The sequence below is a fragment of the Telopea speciosissima genome, chromosome 10 (assembly GCF_018873765.1).
Source record: "Telopea speciosissima isolate NSW1024214 ecotype Mountain lineage chromosome 10, Tspe_v1, whole genome shotgun sequence".
Taxonomy (NCBI): Eukaryota; Viridiplantae; Streptophyta; class Magnoliopsida; order Proteales; family Proteaceae; genus Telopea; species Telopea speciosissima.
The window spans coordinates 7,932,929-7,957,393 of record NC_057925.1 but is presented as its reverse complement, the minus strand read 5'-3'; the positions used below and the strand labels follow the sequence as shown (position 1 = coordinate 7,957,393).

The 24,465-nt window shown below is 37.8% G+C and overlaps 1 protein-coding gene across 1 annotated transcript in view; it reads left to right on the top strand.

Annotated features, from left to right (window-relative positions):
• Positions 1-24,179, top strand: part of LOC122642097 (insulin-degrading enzyme-like 1, peroxisomal) — a 123,072-nt gene extending 98,893 nt beyond the window's left edge. Inside the window, exon 27 of the mRNA XM_043835513.1 lies at positions 24,147-24,179. The gene's annotated coding sequence lies outside the window, so the exon portion shown is untranslated. The remainder of the gene's footprint in view (positions 1-24,146) is intronic.
• The last annotated feature ends 286 nt before the right edge of the window (positions 24,180-24,465 follow it).

The following is a 24,465-nucleotide window of genomic DNA, read 5'->3' as shown; positions in this document are numbered from 1 at the left end:
AGAAATAAATTTGGGTTGAGTCGATTTATCGATTCGGGTTATATCGTACAACGGGATGAATTCAAATTGTCATAAAAAATGTGGGGGCACCGTAAACTTCAAAACGAGTACAAGAATTCAAGACACACAACAATTGAAAAAGGGAAGAAGAAGATCGATGAGTTCACTGACCCACTAGAGAAGGGGAAGATCGGGAGGGAGTAGAACGGTAGGTAGAACTTGTCAAGGATAAATGAAGGTGGGTTTTAAAATGTGTTGGGGAGAAAAGGCCTTTGATGTGAGCGGGTGGTGGTGGGGCTTGGTCCGTGTAGGCAGCCGAGGTGTGAAGACCAAATGATCTTTTTTCTGGTTGTTCCCAAACTTAGCCCTCAATAATGGTGGGTGGAGGGGGAGGGGCGGGAGGGGGGGGGGGAACCTTTGGAGACCTAGAAAAGACTTTAGAAGAAGACTTATCAAAGACGCAAGGAAAGTAATGTGAATATGAGAATAGGGATCCAACACTAGGAGTTGAGCGGAAACAGATGAAAGTAAAGTAATTGGGAATGAGATACGAGAAAAAACCGTCTATTAGGTATTTGATCGATATGTCAAAAGCTTTAAAATTGATATTAATGCAAGCCTTTTAACCTATCTCATATTAGACTAGTCCAATCTAACACGCAAACACTAGATCGAGCCCCATTGGACTCATAACACCGTGAAGTGAGCTAGGTAGAGTGCACGGACCGGCATCTTCTTTTCTTTATTCATTTGGAATTGAAATTTACCAATGGGATAAGTGTGAGATCCTTTGTACCGTAATTTATCAAGACATGTAATGTCAACTAGATTAGACCTATTCTATGATTGACCATCCACAACCTTGATGGAACCTTCCCCAAACTCAATTATGCTACAATTAAGCTCTTATTTAATTATCCTCATTAATTGTAATTTTAAGTAGGCCGTTCTAGAGAGGGTTCTTCAAGTGGACTTTGGTTCTATCACATGGTAGATGGGATGGTGTTGTAATGTGACAAGTGGGTCTTTAAGTCATTTATTTATTTGTCAAGTTTCATTACAATCAAAGTTGGTCAAGTAACAAAATTAAGTATTAAATTTTAAGGATTATAGAGAGCATGTACACAAAAAAAATATAAGGATGCATCGGCGTACATGTGGTAATTTCGGTTACATGGGAATTACCTTTTTGAAGCAAAAGAACATGTGTCCAACATCGAGCGTACATGCACGGAAGTCGTGTTACGAATGATAAGAAGGTTGATAGAAGATCATCTTTCTAGTCTTTAAAAACTAGAAACTAAAAAATATATGGGAGAATGTTCTCTATGCCGTAGTGTAGCCTGCGTCCAGACACATGGGCAGCCTATGTAGGGGGCAGGGTGGTCATTGTACCCACCCCCATGTGCCTAGGCGCAGGCTGTGCTACGACACAGAGAACAACGCCCCAATCAATCTATATCATATCATACTATATTATAAATGTAGAAACTCAAAAGTCATGGTAAATCTTTTCATACCAAAAATACCCTTCAACAATATCAATAAACCCAAAAAAATACCCTTCATTAATTATTAATTATTAATTGTTATAATTTTCAGCTAAATTAAATTCTTTCTCCATTAATAAACCCCCACTCAATGTTACATGAATTATTCTTTTATAAAATTAAGGGACCTATTGTTTCCCTACTCAGTTTTCTCACATTTTTTCAGATAAATTCAATAAGAGATAATTATTATTAATTATTAATTAGAAATTAGAAAGAGACAGTAAAATAATCCCATTTTTCGTTGAACAATCTATAAAACCCCACTTTTCAATGTATAAAATATTCCCATCTTATCTTACCAAAAAAAAAATTTACAATATTATCCATTACTCCTTGAACAATCGATAACCCCCCCCCCCCAAATTAATTGTTATAATTTTCAGTTAAATTCAATTCTTCTTCCATTAATAACATCTTATCTTTTAAAAAAAATATTACAATATTATCCATGATAAATCCCCCCTCCATGATAAAACAAACGAGCAAACACGTGTTCATTTGGGTTACAAAGAAAAAATGGATTACTGTAATGGTTGTTTATATAAATAATTTTATTATTTAAATAAAACATCTAAAATATTGGGTGTTCATTTCGGTGATTCATACATGAAAAAAAACAAACACGTGCATTTTAATAAACCCCCCTCAATGTTACATGAATTATTCTCTTATAAAATTAAGGGACCAATTGTTTCCCTACTCAGTTTTCTCACGTTTTTTCAGATAAATTCAATAAGAGATAATTATTATTAATTATCAATTTGAAATTAAAAATTAAAACGAGAGAGTAAAATAATCCCATTTTTCGTTGAACAATCTATAAAACCCCACTTTTCAATGTATAAAATAATCCCATCTTATCTTACCACAAAAAAAATTTACAATATCATCCATTTCTCCTTGAACAATCAATAAACCATCCCCCCCCCCCCCCTCAATTAATTGTTATAATTTTCAACTAAATTCAATTCTTCCTCCATTAATAACATCTTATCTTTAAAAAAAATTATTGCAATATTATCCATGATAAATCTCCCCTCCATGATAAAATAAACGAGTAAACACGTGTTCATTTGGGTTACAAAGAAAAAATGGATTACTGTAATGTTTGTTTATATAAATAATTTTATTATTTAAATAAAACATCTAAAATATTGGGTGTTCATTTCGGTGATTCATACATGAAAAAAAGTAAATTTACTAGTATATACATATATATAAAGGTGCACGTGCAAATGCACGTGTGACCATACGTGGATTCTAAGTAGATATATTAGTGAGTCTAACTTACTGAACCATGATATGCTTTTCTTTATACTACCGTTGATTTTTAAATGAAAATATAGTTGTGTTGTTGATGTAGTGGTTGTTTTATTCTGTTTTATTTTGTAGTAATTTGTATAATTCCACGTTTTATTATAGTTTAGTTAATTAAGACCCATATTTAAATTCTAGATGTTGTTTTCAAAGAAAGATGCTTAAAACGAAATAGAAAAATAATAAAACTCTTGATCTTTTGTTATTATAATTCTATTGTTAGCTTTATTTTGAAGTTAAAATCATTCCCTAAAAAAAGAAATTGAAGTTAAATTTAAGATTAATACATTTAAAACGCTACTATCGTTAATATTTACATTGTTCATTATCATCAATCCTTAAATAATTTTTACATACGCTCTTTGTAGGTATGGCTTTTAGCTTTCCAAATCTATTCTTTCACAGTTTTTATCTTCTTTTTTTTATCTTCATTTCTTAATTCAATGACTTTTTTTTTTCTACATTTCTTTTCTTGAGTGTATCTGCAACGATTCTTTTGGATGTTTTATTTGAATTGTTCATGTCATCAATTTTGAAATAGAAATAGTATAATTGGGATACGCAAGACTTTAAAGACTCTTTGTGCTGCAAAATAAAAAATAAACATTAAATATATATTTAAGTATAGTAATTTATTTATTTACTTTAGTAAATTTATTTTAAAAAATTAATATAATTTGTTTACCTTTTCTGTTGATTTTGCATATTTAACTGCTGATAATCCGATTATTGTTTCAATATCATTAAATATTGTCACAATTATTGTTTCTGTGTCATCTGAGACCTTGAATTTTGTCAAGTTCCTGTGAATGTGAAATAATTGTTGATGTAAAATACTATTAAAATAAATATTTGTTGCATTGATTTATTGGTAAAATAGAATTGTACTTTTGTGTATACTCTGTATCATCATTTGTGCATTTTTCGCATGTTGTTTTTGCTTCTTTGAGGTGTACGTTTTTGCTACATTTGTACACGCATTGTACCATGGTTCTTCAGTTTCAACTTTTGAGATTATTCCTCTAATATAATAAAATTTATTCTGCAAATTAGTATATGTTAGAATCCTTAAAGCAAAATTGAAAACAGTTGTTATATTTTATATTTTACTAACTTAAGTTACAATATATTAATTTATCGAAACAAATCGTTCCGGACCGGTATCGGTGAGATAGAGATCGGTATCGATTCCTGGTCGATCCTGTATTGGTGGATCGGTATAGACAAGGATAAAAATGTAATTTAAAAAAAAAAGAAAACAGTGGTAAACCTAACCGATCCCGATCTACACGGATCAATATCTACTGGGACCGATACCGATTCCTGACCGATCCCATATCGATGGATTAGTACGGACAAGGGTAAAAATATTTTAAAAATAATAAATTTTTTGGAAGAAAATAGGGTAATCTAACCGATGCAGACCGATCCGTGTTGGTCGGGATCAGTTAGGCTTACCCTGTTTTCTTTTTTTTTAAAATAGCTTTTTTTTTTACATTTTTTTCATTGTCCATATCGATCCATCGATATGGGATCGGCCAGGAATCGGTATCGATCTCCATCTCCTTCGATACCGATCAGGAATCCTGTTTATCGAACTGCATCGGTTAGGTTACCTATTTTTTTCCAAAAAATTAGTTTTTTTTAATATAATATTTTACCTTTGTCTATACTGACCCACCGATACAAGATCAACCAGGAATCGGTATTGGTCTCAGCTGATACCGATCTAAATCGATCTATTAAAAATGTACAAAAAAAATCTAATTTTTGAACAAAAAAGTGTAAACCTAACTGACAGATCGATTTGGATTGGTATCGACTGAGACCAATACCAATTCCTGACCAATCCCGTATTGGTGGGTTAGTACAAACATGGGTACAAATTTATCTAAAAAAAATTTTTTTTTTTGAAGAAAATAGGGTAACCTAACCGATGCAATCCGATATATATCGTTCCGGATCGGTATCGGTGGAGATGGAGATCGGTATCGATTCCTGGCCGATCCTGTATCGGTGGATCGGTACGAACAAGGGTAAAAATATAATTTTTTATAAAAAGAAAACCGGGGTAAACTTAATCGATCCTGACCGGCATGGATCGGTTTCTACTGAGACCGATACCGATTCCTAACCAATCCCATATCGATGGATTAGTACGGACAAGGGTAAAAATATTTAAAAAATAATAATTTTTTGGGAAGAAAATAGGGTAATCTAACTGATGCAGACCGATCCGTGTTGGTCGGGATCGGTTAGGTTTACCCTTGTTTTCTTAAAAAAAAAATTAGAATTTTTTTTTTATTTTTTACATTTTTTTCATTGTCCGTATCGATCCACCGATACGGGATCAGCCAGGAATCGATATCGATCTCCATCTCCACTGATACCGATCGGGGATCGTATTTATCAGACTGCATCGGATTGGTTACCCTATTTTCTTCTAAAAAATTAGTTTTTATTTTTTAAATATATTTTTACCTTTGTCTATACTGACCCACCGATAAAAGATTGACCAAGAATCGGTATTGGTCTCTGTCGATACCGATCTAAATCGATCTATCGGTTAGGTTTACCTTTTTTTTTATTCAAAAATTTGTTTTTTTTTACATTTTCACCTTGTCAGTACCAACCCACTGATACGTGATCGGCTAGGAATCGCTATCGATATTTGCTAAGGAATTGGAGAGAGAGAGAGAGAGAGAGAGATCATTGAAAATAAAAAAAAGATATTTTAAAAAAAACACAGAAAGAAACGTTTTGAGATTTTATGGATTCAAATAGAGAGAGAGAGGGGAGATATCGTTGAGAATAAAGAAGTATTTTTTGAAAAAAAAATTTAAAAAATCAGCAAGCAAAAGAGATAGAGAGAGAATGAATATCTATCTTATTTAATTAAGGGTTTTTTTTATTGCCTTAATTTTATGAGAGAGGATTGGAGAGATTTTCTCTCCATAATTGTTAACCGATTTACTTTTGGTAAATTTAATTTTGTGGAGAGAATTGGAGAGATTTGCTTTAAATAATCATAAATATTATTAATTAATTTTTAATTACAAACAGTAATTAATATTAAGGGTACCTAAGATTAAGAATTTATAAGAAAGAATGACATAAAGATTAAGATTTGAAGAATGGAAATTTAGATAAGACTGAAGGGTACAATAGGTAAATGAAAGATTTGCCACTATTAATATTAAAAACAATAATAATTAATACTAAGGGTACCTAAGATTATGAAATTATAAGAAAGAATTACATAAAGATTAAGAATTGAATAATGGAATTTTAGATAAGAATGAAGGGTAGAATAGGTAATTAAAAGATTTGCCACAATGTGCTTTTATATAATAGTATGCTAGTATGATATGATATATATATTCTGTCAAAAATAATTCAAACCACATAAAAAAAAATATGAGAAGGATTTGGGAGAACATAAGCATGGATAGCACTGGATCCATGAGAGAGACAGAGCTATGGAGGTCGTTAGGGAAACATTATTCATTTCTATAAAATAGAAAAAGGGAAAATTGACTTTGTCCGAGAGCATGGCTCGTGCACTTAGACACAAAATAGGACAAAATGATCGCCCCATTCTCATGAAAGACAAAAATTCCACCTCTATTATTGTTTGCCCGCACACTTTCATGGGTCCCGTGCTGATGCAGGGACCAAAAATATAGTTATTAGAAGGAACAGAGAAAGAGACACGAGTCGTTGCTGAAAATATAGATATTAGAAGGAACAGAGAAAGAGACACGAGTGGTTGCTACAACTGCTTCTTCCCATTTCCATCGTGTGAAATGAAAGGTGAGTAAGAGAAGGCAGACCTAGCTCCTGTGCATCCGGGCAGCCGGGCTGCATGTGCAGCGCCAAACTCAAGGCGGCACGCTTTGACTGCCTTACCCCTGCCCAAGCGCCTTGCCCGAGTAAGGGTAAGGCAGTCAAGGCGGTAAGCCCGGATACACAGGATCTTTTTGGAGAGAAGGCAGACCAGGTAAAACCCAGTACCCTCTTTATTCAAATCCTCAAATCCTACTATAATAAACGACGCACGTTTAGACCTTTTACCCAAAAGGTCAAACAATATGATTGACCTTAACATTGATATGAGAATTTATAAGAAAAAATTGGTTGTTTTAAATTAGAGATTAGCAAATTTTTCTTCATATTGAAAAATGACTTTTAAATTGTTTTCTTGATGAGAAAGGGGGAGGTGTAAGGAAAGCTCATTAGAAGTCAACTGTTAGAGATCGAAGTTCCCTAGCATGGTTTTGAAAAATGGTATCGGGATCTATATCGGTATCGGATGATATAGATATCATCACGGATCAATTGTATCAGGTCAAAATAGACAACTTTAATTATTAATTTATTTTTTTGAACAGATTTACCTTCAGAACCGTTACAAGAATACAAAATCAATCAGGTGGTATTAATATCGAGCACAGTCAATACCGATATGAATAGACAGAAGAGAGTGAGTAGGATATGTGTCAGCCGATAAACATACGTGCAACGGGATAGACAGTTGGGTTGGGTTGAGCCTGGTAGAGTTGGATCTGAGTTGAGGTTTTTATGCCCTGTGTCCGAGCCAGGGTGAACCTAGGGTTTTAAAAAATCCAACTAACCCAACCCTGTTGTAGCCTTAGATCAACTCAACAATCATCCAGTAAGGGTTTTAGTTCACAATATCGGTCACCACTGATACCTATATTGATCTGCATTGTCTGTATCGCACCGATGTTGTATCAAGAAGTCTTCTTTTACAAAAAATCTAGGGTCCAAGTCAAATCACCGATACAATATCGGCATCAACCAGGACCAATACCAATTAGGATTGGCTGATACGATCTGATACCAATTTTTTAAAACCCTGCATCCAATAAACTCCAATTTTAACAACAAATTAATAAAGTGTGATATCTTAGATAAGGGAGTCAATGGGTTCGGTTTTGATTTTTGGTTTGATTTTGGTTCAATTCATGTAAATATGTTTGAGAGAGAATGTGAGTGAAGTTCCAAGGCCAAGACTCAAGAGTGAGTACCGGGCTCCACATACCCTTTAATCTAGTAAATGTGATCCAGCTTTTACTCGTTAGGAATCAACTAAAACACAAATTATGAAGAGTAAACAACAATAATCAACAAAGCAAAACTATAGTTCAAAAAAAAAAAAAAAAAAACCACTTTTTTTTCGGTGTTTCTTGTAGGATCCATGTAGCCGATCCCATTAAATTGGGAGAATGGATCATCTGCACGTACCAATAGGTGAACGTACATCTCAGAGCCAATTACATTTTAATTTTGTTCCCATCCTCCCCTTGTAAATGGCAAAAATAGGACAGGTGGTTGGCTCTCACATTTACGTTCACCTGTTGATACGTGCAGAGGAACCAAACTCGTAAGTTGGGGTGTTGTTGTTGTTGTTGTTGCCGTTGTTGTTTTGCAACAATATATATGAAGATACTTCATCAGCTAACAAAAAAGAGATTTGAATTAGCCTAAATCTAAGAGTTTCAAGAGAGACTAAGAAGAGAGATGAGATGCAAAACACTTATTTCGTAAAACCTCAATTGCGAGCTGAGAAAAGATCTGAACCAATTTTTTTTTAATTCGATTTTAACAATTACATAAATCAATGGTTCAGACCGTACTCAAAGATAGGGCATTTCCCAGTCATACGGTATTGATTTTCGGTTTCAATTCTAAATTGACACCCTTATTCTTAGGTGGACCAAATACACCTTTCCAAGTTATTAACAAAACTATATATACCATATACACTAATAATGTGGGAGGAGCAACTCAGGAATCATATAATATACTCATTTTATTGTTAACAAAAAAATATATATATACTCATTTTATTTAGAATAAAATCATATAATATAAATTCCAATCTTAAATCCTAGTTTTGAATTTTGATTTCTTGTTAACTGTCGGCTACGAAACGTATAAACTAAGCGAATACATTTAAGGCATTAAAAATCTTCCCCCCGGAAACCCAACAACAACCCTTTAATTATTTTTCAGGAACCGTTCAGCCTACCACCAACAATGCTCATAAAGAAGAACATCTATTTCTTTTTTTATTAAGAATTGATTCCCCAACAACTGTTGCTTTCTTCGTCTCTTTTACTCCGAATTCCGAAAGCAGAGTTCCAGAAGTAAAACCCATTTTCAGAAATAAATGGATTATCATCTGTATCAATATTACCACCCACTCATAACCCCGAAACCCAGTAACCCAGAAAAGAATATTTGCAGAAGAACTGGAAATTACTTAAAAAGGGTCGATTCTAAAAATCCAATTTTTGATGAATTGCAGATAGTAAAATCTAATAAGAAGAGCAGAGAAGAGAAGGGTTAAAAAAACTGCAATAAACCCCTCTCAAACATTTTGTTTTACTTTCGATGGTATTGTCTTATACAAACAACTGAGCTACCCATAACCTAGAAATCCAGAAACGAATTAAATTCAATCAATGTTTGCCCACAAGATTTGAACAAGAAAAACTGGAAATCACACTCAATGGCTCAACATATGACCCAAAAATCAGATTTTTATTGAACAATAAATAGTGTAAGATTTGATATGGAAGAAGAAGAGGGGGTAAAAATCAGTTTGATTAAACCCCTCTCAAACAATGATTTCTTTCTTTCTCTGGTTGTTTCTATGCTATTGGGTCATACAATGGAGTAAAGAATCAAATCCGTATTGTTGACACCCACAGTCTTGGCACCGCAACTACTCAACCGAGCAGAGACGTTGGAGGCCGCATCACTGCCGGTGGCGCCACCGCTCTGAGGGAGGAGGTTGTGGTTGTCGTTAGGGTTGGAAGGAGGGTGGTAGTACATCCTTGCCGTCTGAGGACAGTGAGAATGGAAACGAGCAACGATCCTCACCCCTGCATCCAATATCTCTACATACTTCCCCATCTCTACTCTCCCTTTTCTCTGTGTCTCTGATGCTTTAATTTCTCCTCCTCTCTTCTGAAAAATCAAAAATCTGTTGAGAGGATTGAAGAAGGGAAGAGAAGGAAAAAGGAACAAAAATCAAAGAAAGATGTTAAAACTTAAAGCAGATCCCATATATCAGAGTCCATGAGAGTTCAGGTGGAGAAAGTAAAACTCTTTAGGACTTTATTTATAGGCTGCCTTGGAGCGTTTTTTCTCTTCTTCTCCACGAAGCTCTCACGGTCTCACCACCGACCGGGCAGGCTCAACCTACTTTCCTTTCTCTTTCTTTATTCCAATATTGGTTTTTTTATCGAGAAACCATACTAAGCGTCGACAGTACACGAAAGACGATGTTCCTTATAAAAATCGTTTTCAGATTCCGGCTTTTAAATTTTGGATCCTAGAATATGCTCATCCAGAATAAGAGAATATTGGAAACAGAATTTATCGGTGACCCCATGGAATAGGTTATCAAATATTCAAATTTTCATCTTCTATATTTATAGTCTCGCAATACCGCGTCAAGTTGGGAATTGGAAAGGGGTCGTGTGTTCGCCGCGTGCTTTGGATGCTGGGACTGGAAAAGGGTCTTCGTTTTGTATGAAACCACAAAATTACCACTATACGGTCTTTGGACAGCGCTTAAAGCGCTTTAGGAATCGATATCGGATCCTCTGTCGAAGATCCTCTCCAATTCCTTGATCACCGAGTGCTGTGCAGTTCGGGGATGAGAGGTTGATACCTGGCATGTGCAACATCCAACGGTCTTAAGTTGAATGAGTCAATTTTTTTTTCCCTTCTTGAGCTTGGCACTATTGAATGTCGTGCATGTCAAATGTTAAGCTCTCAGCCCCGAATTGCATCGCATTGCACTTTTATGGAATTGGAGAGGATTTTTTTCTATATTACCTAACAGCAACAACGATATTTGGCCAATACTGTATTGGTGGTATAATATGGGCAAAAGTAAAATTGTCAAAATAATGTTGGTATCATATCTTTGAGGGCAAAACATCTGATTACATATTGGTATATATTTTGGAACTGATCAATATCCAGTTTGATACCTGAATTAAATCCTTAGTCTTCGAGGTTCCAGCAGCAATTTCTTTCTCTATCATGGTTTGAGGTATTGATATCAGATCACCTGATACGACCGATACTGCACGATTTGAAGGTGATCAATACAGATACCTGGTTGATACTGTATTAGTGAAACAATACGAACAAGGGGAAAATAGCCAAATAAAATCATTTCTTGGGAAAAAACCAGGGGCAAACTTAACTAATACAATTGATTCGTGCCAATACCGTATTGCTATCGTATCATATCTGAAGGTGACCGATGCCCAATCCCATACCATGCACTAAAACCATGTTGTCTATCCCTTTTTGGAAAGACCCCCACACAAGCGACGTAGGGATGTCTCTTTCTCTCTTGTCTCTCTCTCTCTCTCTCTCTCTCCCTCCTTCCTTCCTTCCTTCCTTCCTTCGATTATGTGGGTTTTCTATTGACGAAAATATTTCTTATGGGAAAAAGAAGACTATTAGGCGATGTAACACTTGTGGCCAGACATAGGAAAGATGAAATGACCGCCTCCCAATTGATGACCAGATGTATGGCTCAATTTGTTGAATATTATGAAAATCTTTTTAAATCCGAAGGAGCTGAGGAAGAAGCCATATAAGAAGTACTCAGAGCCATATTGCCGGATATTAACGATGAAGACAATGCCATGCTTTGTAGCTCCCCATCTTTTGAAGAAATCAAGCAAGCTCTTTTTTCCATGGGACCTTAATCTCCAGGTTTTAATGGCTACCCTCCTATTTTCTTTCAACATTTTTGGGATCTAACTCATGAAGATCTCTTTGCTTTCATTGGTGATGTTTTTTCTACAGGCTTGCTTCTTTAAAATTGTAATGAAACTATTGTTTGTCTTATCCCCAAAGTTGGGAACCCTGGAAGAAATTGAGCACTTTAGACTGATTAACCTTTGCAGTGTGGCGGTCAAGATAATCACAAAGATTTTGGTGTCTCATTTGAAGTTGGTTCTTCGCCCATATTATCTCCTCTTCAAGGTAAGCTTTTATCCCAGGGAAGACAGATCTGTTAATATGAGAATTCTGGAATGGATCTTGACTTTCCATTGATTGAAAATGAATGTGTGTAGGTGTAAATATACAAATTGAATTTCCTAATCTATTGTCCTACATATGGTATGTACATCAATGTGATAACTAGATACTAAAAATACAGAAGAAGATAAGGTTGGTGAGATCGGATGAGTTGGGCATCCTAAGACTCCCCCTCAAGTTGGAGCGTGAAGATTGCGAGCACCCAACTTGGAAATAAGATAGCGAAACCGGTCACTTCCCAATGGTTTCGTGAACAGGTCCGCAACCTGTGAGGCTGTGGGAATCTTGGCCGGTCTGATGAGTTCTTGGTGCAACTACTCACGAACTAAATGACAGTCAATTTCTATATGTTTGGTTCGTTCGTGAAACACTGGGTTTGCCGCAATGTGAAGTGCTGCCTGGTTGTCGCAAAAAAGTGGTATGGGTTGAGAGCACTGAAGACCAACATCCCTAAAGAGAGAAGCTAGCCACGTGATTTCACACGTGGTGATAGCCATAGCGTGATATTCAGCTTCGGCGCAGGAGCGAGACACGGTGTGTTGCTTTTTGTTTTCCATGAGATCGGACAATCACCAAGGAAGATACAGTAACCAACAGTCAACCGGCAAGTCATGGGGCAACTAGCCCAATCTGAGTCATAGTATGCGCGCAATTCCAGGGTGGAATTGACAGGAAAGTAAAGGCCTTGACCAACCGTGGCTTTTAAGTAGCGTAGGAGCCGGTGTGCTGCATCAAGATGGGGTTGGCGAGGCTGGTGCATGAACTGGCTCAAGATATTGACCGTATATGAAATATCGGGTCTGGTGACCGTTAAATAAATTAGTCGCCCAACTAAGTGCCTGTAATAGGACTGATCTGGTAACAAAGTGTCATCTGAATCACTGAGTTTCAAATTTTGCTCCATGAGTGTGTCAAAAGGCAGGGCCCCACTCAAACCAGTGTCGTCCAAAATGTCCAGAACATATTTCCGTTGACAAAGAGAGAGGCCATTCTGAGATCTAGCTACCTCGATTCCAAGAAAATACTTCAATGGGTCGAGGTCCTTGATGTGAAAGTCTCTGTAAAGCATAGCCTTAACGGTGTTAATCCAAGTATCATCGGAACCAGTAATGACTATGTCATCCACATACAAAATGATGAAAATACTATGCTCCCCACGATGCATAAAAAATAATGAATGATCTGCCTCAGAGTGCTGAAAGCCATAACGACACAATGATGTGGAAAATTTAGAGTACTATTGGCGAGATGCCTGCTTCAGACCATAGAGAGACTTATTGAGACGACAAACAAAAGTCTCCCCCTTATGGCGGTAACCAGGTAGAGGGGTCATGTACACCTCCTCGTCGAGATCTCCGTGGAGGAAAGCATTATGCACATCCATCTGATGGAGGGGCCATCCACGAACAGTGACTATGGCAAAAAGCAACCGAACGGTTACCAACTTGGCAACAGGTGCAAAAGTATCATGATAATCTATGCCTTCCACCTGAGTGTATCCCTTAGCGACCAAACGGGCTTTGTAGCTTTCAATGGAACCATTAGAAGCACGTTTGAGTCTGTAAACCCATTTGGAGCCAATAGGCTTCTTGCCAGGTGGTAGAGGAACAATAGTCCAAGTATTATTATGAGTCAATGCCTGAATTTCAGCTTGTATAGCATCTCTCCATTCTTTGTGTTTCACTGCTTTGGTAAAGTTAGCAGGTTCTGACTTCTGACACACTAGATAAAGAAGTAAGAAAAGCCAAATGTGCAAGACAAAAATGAGAATATGATAAAAAATTTGCCATAGGATGGGCGGTACCTGACCCAACAGTCGTTGACGAAATTTTAGACGAGGGAAGTGGGAATGGTAATCATTGAGGCGACGTGGTGGAACACGGGTGTGTTGAGAATGCCTTAAAGAAGTGGTGTCGGGTGGTGGGGGCGGGTTGGAAGGTGGAGGGCGTGGTGGTGGCAGGTTGGATGGTGGGGGGGGGGGGGGGATGGTGGTGCAACAAGTGGATTGGAAGGTACAATGGGATCGGTGGGTTCATGGATGGACAATGGAAGAACAGGAGACCCTAAAAGGGTAGGGTCAGAATGAAAAGAAAATGGGAATATTGTTTCATGAAATACCACATCACGGGTTACAAAAAATTTTTTCAAGGTGAGATCAAAAATCCTGTACCCCTTTTGGCCTTGAGGGTAACCCACAAAAACTCCTAGGGAAGCCCTTATATCAAATTTATGGGTGATATGAGTGTGACGAGCGAATGCCAAACATCCAAAAACCCGTAAATGAAATAGGTTGGGGGGGGCGGGCATGAAGAATTTCAAATGGCGTCTTGCCTTGAAGGATTTTGGTGGGTAAACGATTTATTAAATATGCAGCAGTCGAAAGGCATTCGCCCCAAAATTCAAGTGGCAAGTGTGCTTGAAAGCTCAGGGCACGAGCAACATTTAATAGGTGCATGTGTTTGCGTTCGACCACCCCATTTTGTTGAGGGGTGTCAACGCAGCTGGACTGGTGGAGTATGCCCAATGAGTTCAAATAAGCAGAAATTTGGGTGTTGAAAAATTCTATGCCATTATTGGATCGAAAGCATCGAATGGTGGCTTGAAATTGTGTATGAACCATATTGAAAAAATGAATTATGAGGGACTGCACTTCAGATTTGGATTGAAATAAGTATACCCATGTGCATCTCAAAAAATCATCAACTATTGTGAGGAAAAACCGAGCACCCGATAAAGATTTAATGCGAAATGGACCCCACACATCAACATGTAACAGTTCAAAGCAAGCAGCAATTTTTATTGTACTAGAAGTAAAAGATAAACGAGTTTGTTTAGCAAGAGGGTATATAGTGCAAGTGCAATTGTCCGAAAAAGAAATACTAGAATCAATACTGCAAATACTAGAATGAGAAGTGGACCCAGGGTGACCCAACCGTCAATGCCAGAGGTCGAAATGAGCACCCGGAGAGGCAACCGAGACAAAGGTGGAAGGGGGGACCGCATCCAAAAATATGGTCAAGAAGAAGATAGAGTTGCCGGAGCAGCGGCTGCTGCCGCCGTGGGTGAACCAGTCATGAAGGCAAAGAGAAAAAAGAGGGACCATTCCTTAAGCTGATACCATGTTAATATGAGAATTCTGGAATGGATCTTGACTTTCCATTGATTGAAAATGAATGTGTGTAGGTGTAAATACACAAATTGAATTTCCTAATCTATTGTCCTACGTATGGTATGTACATCAATGTGATAACTATATACTAAAAATACAGAAGAAGATAAGGTTGGTGAGATCGGATGAGCTGGGCATCCTAAGAAGATCTCAGACTATGTCTTTATAGTCCATGACGTATTTCACTATGTGAAAACAAAAAAGAAGAGGAAGAAAAAGTTTGTGAGCCTCAAACTTGACATGAAAAGAGCATACGACAGAATGAAATGGCATTTCCTTCAAAGGGTCTTAAATTAGTTCGGTTTCCACTCTAAATTTGTTCTGTTAATCATGGTCTATGTGACTTCAGTGCATTACTCACTTTTGATTAATGGGCTGATGAGACCCTTAAAGGGTATTACAAAGGGGGATCCCCTGCCACTGGTTCTTTTTGTGATATGCACTTGAGCCTTAAGTGGTTTATTAGTTCAAGCCGAAGTGGAGGGTCAAATTCATGGAATTCGAGTAAGAAATAGAGGACAGCCCATCGCCCATTGTTTGTTTGTGGATGATTGCCTTTTATTTGCCGAGGTGAGATTGCAAGAACTCTATAACTTGAAGGATGTGATGAATATGTATTGTAGAGCCAATGGACAAGCTATCAAGCTTATGTTTTAGTCCCAATATACTTTCTCGTTTGAAACGATGAATTTTAAGGATCTTTAAATTCACGTATGGCGATGCACCATCAAAGTACCTTGGACTTCCATCAGTTCTTGGGGTTTCTAAAACAGAGTTATTTCAAGACATAAATGATCATACTTCAAGGAGGCTAAGTGGCTAGTTTAAGCGCTTCTTATCACATGCAGGGAGGGAGATCTTGCTTAAGGCTTCGGCTATTATGCCTATCAACGTCGTGTACATCAAAATGGTCAATTGCAATCAATAGATTCCCTTTTACCAAAATAAAATTCACTTCCCATTCATAGGAAATCCAACACCTATTATTCAGGAACGGAGGTGTCAATCGATCGAGCCTAATCGGTTCCCCCCATACTATAGGATCCCGCACCGTGACCAACCCATTTAAGTAATTGGCCCTAATAGGCTAGGCATGGTCCCATTTATAAACAGTTGGATGAGTACCGGTCTATAATCAGGTTACATTACACGGTCTATAAATAGGCTCACACTAAATTGGCTATAATCGGGCTATGTAAGTTTGGTCCATATAGCAGCTAATGAGATTCAATTATTTGAGATGAAACAAGAACTTACTTAAGAGATTGTTCCTCACGAGGCTAATGGACGTCCATAAGTAACTCTCAAATTTATTTGGAGTTTTATGACCCTCAATCTTAATGGACATACATATGATAGCATTTTGAACAATATAAATGACCTTGATTATGTGTTCCATTTATTTTAGGCCCATCAACTTCGTAGTACAATTCTCAATTCTTATGTTTTTACTCGGACCATAGTCCTTTATTTATAACTTTCGTAATGCAAGATGATAAATTAATCAAGGTGATTAAGAAATGATAGTATTGAAAAAATAAGGAAAATATGGGGTAATTGGGATAAAACAAATGAGCTTAAATGTGTTGAGCTCAGACGGCCACCCATCGGTCCATCCCCTTGCACCATGACCGATATGTTTAACTAACATGTCCAGCCATAGCTCAACACATTAGCTAGTTACCCAAACCTCCCCCAACTCCATGTAACGTTTCATTTGTGGGGACTTGAACTTGAGTCCCCGTGACTGAGCACATCATCCAAAACCAACGAAGTAAACCCACACGAGGTTACATTATATTTAAAAAATGGTAAAATTATCACATTACTATGGACTTGGGAAAGAGGCAGTAACGCAGTCATTCCCCACCTTATTGTGTCTCAGCAGTACCCTCCTGCCGGGCAGGTCGACAGTAGAGGATCTGAATCCGGAAAGAGGCCATTTCCATGATTCTTGATTCAGTCTGTCTGAAGAATTCTGGCAGAATCCAAGATTATTCGTACCAAAATTAAATTAATTCTGAGTTGTTAATCTGGAATCAAATTATATTTTAAGCTTAAGAGGCCTATGCACCCAAACTCATGACACATTACAATTTTTTGGGAGGAGTATGTAAGGATGTTTAAGAGAGCGGAATTTTGTTGAAGCCCCAACATGTATTTTTCAAAACCCTAGCCCAACTATCCAGACAAAACTCTTAACTAAAAAACACTATGAATACTTCAAACCGTATCCGAATTTTTAAACAGAATCCGAACTACTGGTACGAATTTTTCAGAACTACATCCGAATTTTTAAACAGAAACCGAACTATTTGCACGAACTTTGCAGATTCTGACCGAATGGTGCACGAATTTTTTAAATAATAGTCGACCTATTCAGGCGAACTTTTGAACCCTTCGGAGAATTAATACGCCGAACTTTTCAACCACCACCGGAACTGTCGCCGACCTTTTTAAACACTATCGGAACTCCCAACCAAACGCTACCCAGGAGAAGTTTTGAAACCCTAACCTTGTTGCTCAAAGCCTCCCCTCCTCTGCAACAAAACTTGCCTGGAATTCACAGACATCGCAGCAGAGCCATCAAATGGGCCCTCCAAACCTATTATTCCAGCAGCTCTTAACCCCATTCCCATTTCTTATTTTGATTCAATCTACTGAGATGCTCAGTATTGTGCTTCCCATAACCCAGAAATCCAGTAACGAAATTAAATTCATTTGAACAACCAAAAATCAGATTATTAATGAACAATAAACAGTGGAACATTTGATATGGAAGAAGATGGGGATAAGAATCAGTTTTGATAAAATCCCCCATAGTCCAAAAAAAAAAAAAAAAAAAATCCTTTACTTATACATTGAATAAAGAATCAAGTCCTAAGTGTTGACGCCCACAGCCTTTGCACTGCAACTACCCAACCGAGCAGAGACGTTAGAGGCCGCATCGCTGCAGGTGGCGCCACCAGGGAGGAGATTGTGGTGGTTGTCGTCAACGTTGGAGGGAGGGTGGTAGTACATCCTTGCCGTCTGAGGGCAGTGAGAGTGGAAACGAGCAACGATCCTCACCCCTGCATCCAATATCTCTACATACTTCCCCATCTCTACTCTCCCTTTTCTCTGAGTCTCTCTCTGATGCTTTAATTTCTTTCCTCTCCTCTCCTCTGAAAAATTAAAAATCTGTGAAGGAAATTGAAAATTAGAAGAGAAACAAATCAAAGAATGATGTTAAAATTTAGAGAATCCATGAGAGCTCAGGAGAGAGATTGAGAAACTGAACCTCTTAAAGGGTACCTTCGGAGACTTCTTCTCTTCTTCTCCACTCAGTCCTCCACCCTCTTGAGACTCTCACTGTCTCACCACTGATACCGGCACAACCTACTTTCCTTTCTCTTTCTTTATTGCAATTTCATTTTATCAGGGAACGATACTATGCATCGACAATACAGTAAATACGATGTTCCTTATAAAAAATTGTTTTCAGATTACATTTTTTCGTTTTTGGATCCTAAAATATGCTCATCCAGAATAGGAGAGTATTGGAAACAGAATTTATCGGTGTACCCATGGAATAGGTTATCAAATATTCAAATGTTCACCTTCTTTATTTATAGTTTAGACTTTCCAGGTTCGAACAGTTTTCAAAAGTGCAAATTGAAAATTGCAATACCGCGTCAAGCTAGAAAATGGACAGGGGTCGTCTTCTGTTCGCCGCGTGTTTGTGAGTTTTTAATAAACAATACCAAGTCCTATTACCAAGTCCTACTACCAAGTCTACTGTGGAATAATGCTGTACAGCACCGTGCAGTTACAGCATTAGATAAATTTTTTCGAAACTCCTTCTCAGAAAGTAGAGTTTACAAGACCACAAGGTGGACGCAACAACCAAACCGGAAAAACCTAAAATAGCACCTTTCACTAGAAAATGAGCCTCCCTATTAGAGTCTCTAGGAATATGATTAAAAGTAACAACTGAAAATTCAGAACAAAGAGGTATAAGTATCCTCAACGATACAATCAACAGCCCACCCATCCTCTGTAAGACTGTAAATTCACTTCCACCCTTGCAACCCAGCCGTATCCCAATCCCTATTTTTTGGAAATATATCCTCTCAAGTGCGGTATATTGCATCACATTTGAGAATCCAATAGTCCATCCAACACTTGAAAGGATAAAAAGATGCCATTGCCCATATTTTTACAATTGGATTTTAAGTGTGGTATATTGGATAGTGCATCGCAGTGTCCTGCACTTAAGAGGATAAAAATTCAGAACTTACTTGAGAGAATGTTCCTCACTAGACTAATGGACATCTACAAGTAAATCTCAAATTTATTTGAAACTCTATGATCCTCAATCTCAATGGACATATATATATGATGATATTTGAAACAATATAAATGATCTTGATTATGTATTCTGTTTATAACCCATTAACTTCATAATACTCAATTCTATGTTTTTACTCGGCCCCATAATACTTTATTTTTATTTTTTTGGTAGATAGTCCTTTATTTATCGCTTACATAAAGCAATATGATACCAAGGTAATTAAGAAATGATATATTTTTGATAAAATAAAGATTATATGGGGTAATTGGGGCAAAACAAATGGTCTATAATCTGGTTTAAACATGTCAGGCTTGGTCAGGCACTCATCGGTCCATCCCCTTACACCGTGACAGACATGTTTAACTAACGTGTTGGGCCGGTTTCGGATTTTTTTTATTTATGGAACGTCTCTTTTACTCAGAAAGCAGTTCAAGAAGTAAAACCCATTTTCAGAGATAAATGGATTATCATCTCTATCAATCCATACTTTGATTTAATATACTGGGATGTTCATTATGGCCACCCATAACCCAGAAACCCAGTAACGAATTTAAAAAAAATTCAATCAAAGTTTACCCAAAAGACTTGTAAAAGAACTAGAAATTACTCAAAAGACTCGATCTAAAAGTCTAATTTTTACTTTGATTCAACACAGAAATCCAGTAAGGAATTAAACTCAATAAGATTTGGACAAGAAGAACCGGAACATATGATCCAAAAATCAGATTATTATTGAAAAATAAAAACTGTAAGATCTGTATGGAAAAAAAGGGGGTAAAAATCAGTTTTGTCTAAAACCCCTTTCACTCAAACAATGATTTCTTTCTCTTTCTGTTTGTTTCTCTATGCAATTGGGTCATACAATGAATAAAGAATAAAATCCGTAGTAGTGTTGACACCCACAGCCTTCGCACCGCAACTACCCAACCGAGCAGAGAGGTTGGAGGCCGCATCGCTGCCGCCGGTGGCTCCACCGCTCTGAAGGAGGAGGTTGTGGTTGTTGTCGTTAGGGTTGGAAGGAGGGTGGTAGTACATCCTTGCCGTTTGAGGGCAGTGAGAGTGGAAGCGAGCAACGATCCTCACCCCTGCATCCAATATCTCTACATACTTCCCCATTTCTGTGTCTCTGAAAAGTTAAAAATCTGTTGAAGAGATTGAAGAAGGGAAGAGAAGATAAAAAGAAAGAAATCAAGAAAAGATGTTAAAACTTAGAGCAGATCCCATATATCAGAGTCCATGAAAGATCAGGTCGGATGGAGAAATTGATCTGCCCAAGGACTCTATTTATAGGCTGCCTTGGAGGTTTGGAGCCTTTCTTTCCATCTTCTCCACTCACTCAGTCCACGGCACAACTTACTTTCCTTTCTCTTTCTTTATTCCATTTTTTTTTCTTCTTGTCGAGAAACGATAGCATGCGAAAACAACACATTAAAGACGATGTTCCTTATAAAAGTTGTTTTCAGATTCCGTCTTTTACATTTTGGATCCTAAAATATGCTCATCCAGAATAGGAGAATAATAGAAATAGAATTAATTGGTGTCCCCATGGAATAGGTTATCAAAGAAGTCAAAGATTCAAATATTCACCTTTTTTATTTTAGTTTCGAAGGTTGGAATCGTTAAATGCGTGCAAGTTGAAAAGTGCAATACCGCGTGAAGCTGGGAAATGGTAAGGGGTTGGTTGTGTGTTCGCCGCGTGATTTTGAGTTTTTAATAAACGACACCGAATCCTACCAACCGTGGCTGTTTGGGTGCCGGGACTGAAAAAGGGCCTTCGCTTTGAATGAAACCACAAAAGTACCATTTTTCGGTCTTGGTCAGGGTTTAGGAATTCGTATTGTTGCGGTCGAAACTCTTCTGATGACGTGTACGATCTGCAAGAGGAGAAAAGACAAAGTAAAGACTCGAAGCGGATTTCAAGGGGGGACTACCTGATGCCAAAGTCAGTTCGATGCACAGATGATTTGTCAGAAAAAGGATATAAAGAGAGCAGTAAGTCAGTAAAAAATGAGCGTGTCATACCTGGGTCCCCTCCTCTTTTTATACCTGATATGGTTATCGAGGCGGTTGGTGGCCTCCCTGCCTCCCACCTTCTGACATGTGCCGTAGTGGGGTTGGTTACTTGCCTCCATGAGAGGGACGTCTCCTAGTGGGAAACGAGATTCATTCCCAAGTGTTGTTAGAGGGAACAATTCTTGGGTTCATGTTCTATGCGGTTGCTTGCCCCCCAAGCCAAGTTTGGTTACACGTGTCATGCAATCTGTCTTGTCGATTATCAGTTAAGATCTTGCCACATGTCGATGGTTGAGTGGTCGAATGTTTTTGGGTGTATCAGGTATCATATCCCCGTATCAGCTAATCCATTTAGATTGGCCGACATTAACAACAATATTTGGTCAATACTGGATTGGTGTTATAGTAAGGAATATAGATTAGAGAAAAATTGTCAAAATAATATTGGTATTAATATGTTGGTTTTTTTCCAACACCTATACACGATGGCATAACGGACATGGTGGAGGTAGCGTCGGTGTGTTAGAGTCTTTGAGACAGGCTTAAACGAGGTTGGAAATGGCTTGCCTTAATTTTCAATCAAGACGAAACGACTTATTCTTACTTTCAATCTGGACAAAACGACTTGTTCTAACTTCCAATTAGGACGAATGTGAGATCTTTCTAATGTCTGAGTTAGCTCTAAGGTCTTTTGAGTAAAGCAAAATCGCAATGGAAGAAACAAAGGAAGAAGATTGAAAATCAAATCGATTACTTAACAATAACATAGCCATTGAAGAAGCTTACACCTGGCCGTCCACGGACTGTTGAACATGTACAACTTGGTGATGAACTGCACTAAACTACATTAACCACACTAAATCCCTTGTTGCCAATAGTGCATCCGTTGAAGTGCCCACATCTTGCTTAGCGATGATCTGTCAAGGCTTGCAACTTGATTCTGATGATTGTCTTCTAAAACATGAACCAAAAAACAATACTTTGGATAGGACACATCTTCTGAAACACAGGCCAAAAGACGTATTGCTAGAGTTATTCTCCAAACAAGAACTAAAAGATAAAACATCTAAACTTGAAAAGATAAGATGATGAAAGATAAAAGATAAATTATAAAGAATGTTTGAATTGGTTTGGGGGGCCTGTTCTTCTTTGCGTTCTCTCCTTCTATAATTGCCCCTTTGGCGGTTCAGGCGGTTTCTGTAGTTACCAGGTAATTTCACAACTATCCACTTCTTTGGTAATTAGTTATAATCACCCTACTGACCATTTTCAGTCACTAACCATTTTCGGTCTGACTGTTCCTTACCATTTTCTATCTGATTATTCCTAACCGTTTCCAGTCACTGACCATTTTCGGGTCACTTACTAACAGGTCAGTCTTGATAGAAATAGATTTCGGTCTATTTATCTATTGACCGAAATAGACCGAAAATAGGGTGTGAACACATTATCTTTAAGGACAAAAGCGACTGATATGGACTGATATGTAATGGTATCGATTTTGGAACTGGCAGATACCCGATCTAATACCATGAATTGAACTAAATCCTTGATCTTGGAGGTTCTACCAGTAATTTCTTTGTCCAACGCTATCGGGAAATATCCCCACGAAGGCCATGTAGGGATTTTTTTATTCTATGTCCTTTTCACATTTTTGACCATGTGGGCCTTGTATTTTCACACTTACTCTTCTTTGATTATGTGAATCTCCTCTTGATGAAATTATTTTTATAGGACAAAAGAAGGTTGCTAGACTGCATGACGCCTGCATTTAGACACAAGAAGGGTAAAATGACTGACTCGCCCTTTGTGAAATGAAAAATTCCATCACTATTGGATGCCCCTGTATGCACTCACTATTGGCTCCTGCACTAGAACAGGTTCGTGCAGTGTGGCAACGATCTTCTTCCCATTTCTTATATAGTGATTGGTGTGGTGTGAGATTTTCTCTCTTATCCGAGCAACGTTGAAAACCCTTGTCCGTCTTTATTATTCCTAATTGTTTAATTTAAAAAAAAAAAAAGTTCTCTGTGGGGAGTATATCACCCAAACACGGAGGTGCAAAATGACCGTCCCAGCCCCCACGATGCCAATGCGGGTGCTTTAATTTGCTCCTATGTGGGCATAGGGGCCACCCTCCCCTACAAAGAATGCCAACCCATTAAAAAAAAAGGGGGTGAGGGTTCCCCATGACGCTAGTGTATGTGGAATTTCTCATGCCACACCAACTATAGTGCGTAGAAGTGTATATCATCCACATGCAACTAGGGGTGTAACTTTAGCCCTGACAGCCCGAGCCTGCTTTGGCCCACCCTGAGCCCGAACATGGCCTAGGTTGAGATACCTTGCCCCTGAGGGTGCGCCAGGATTGGGAATTTCCGACACTGAGTTAGGGTTGGACCCTGTCTTCTTCTTCATGTTCTTTCTTGTTATTCTTCTTCTTTTTTTTTTTTTTTATTCTTTCTTCTTTCTTTCTTCTTCCTTCTCATTCTTTCTTTCTTTATTCTTCTTCTTCTTCCCTGTCTGGCCAGCCCATGGATCTCCCTTCCCCCCACGGTTAGGGCCAATTAGGGTCAGCCCAACCCGACCTTGAGGGAGGGTCAAGGTTGAATTTTTCTGACCCAGAGTCAGGGTCGGACCAGGTCTGGGCTCAGCTAAGTGGACTCATGGTTGGGCTAAGGTTTTTAAAGGCTCAACCCAACCCGACCTTGTTTCAACCCTATGTGCAACCCAAATGATCAATATCGGGAAAAAAACAACTAGAAATTTAGAGGAAATTACTCGAACCTTGTTGCAGTCAACACCCACTCCTGTTTTTCTAAAAATTATACTACTACCCGTACTTTCCGAACTTTGTTACAATCAACCCCTCCAGTTAGTGATTTGCGGTTAGTTGATAATGTCTCATGGAAATTAATTTTTAAAAAACAATTGTACCCATGAGAGGGATCAAGTTACCGATTTGCCCTTATGTTTAC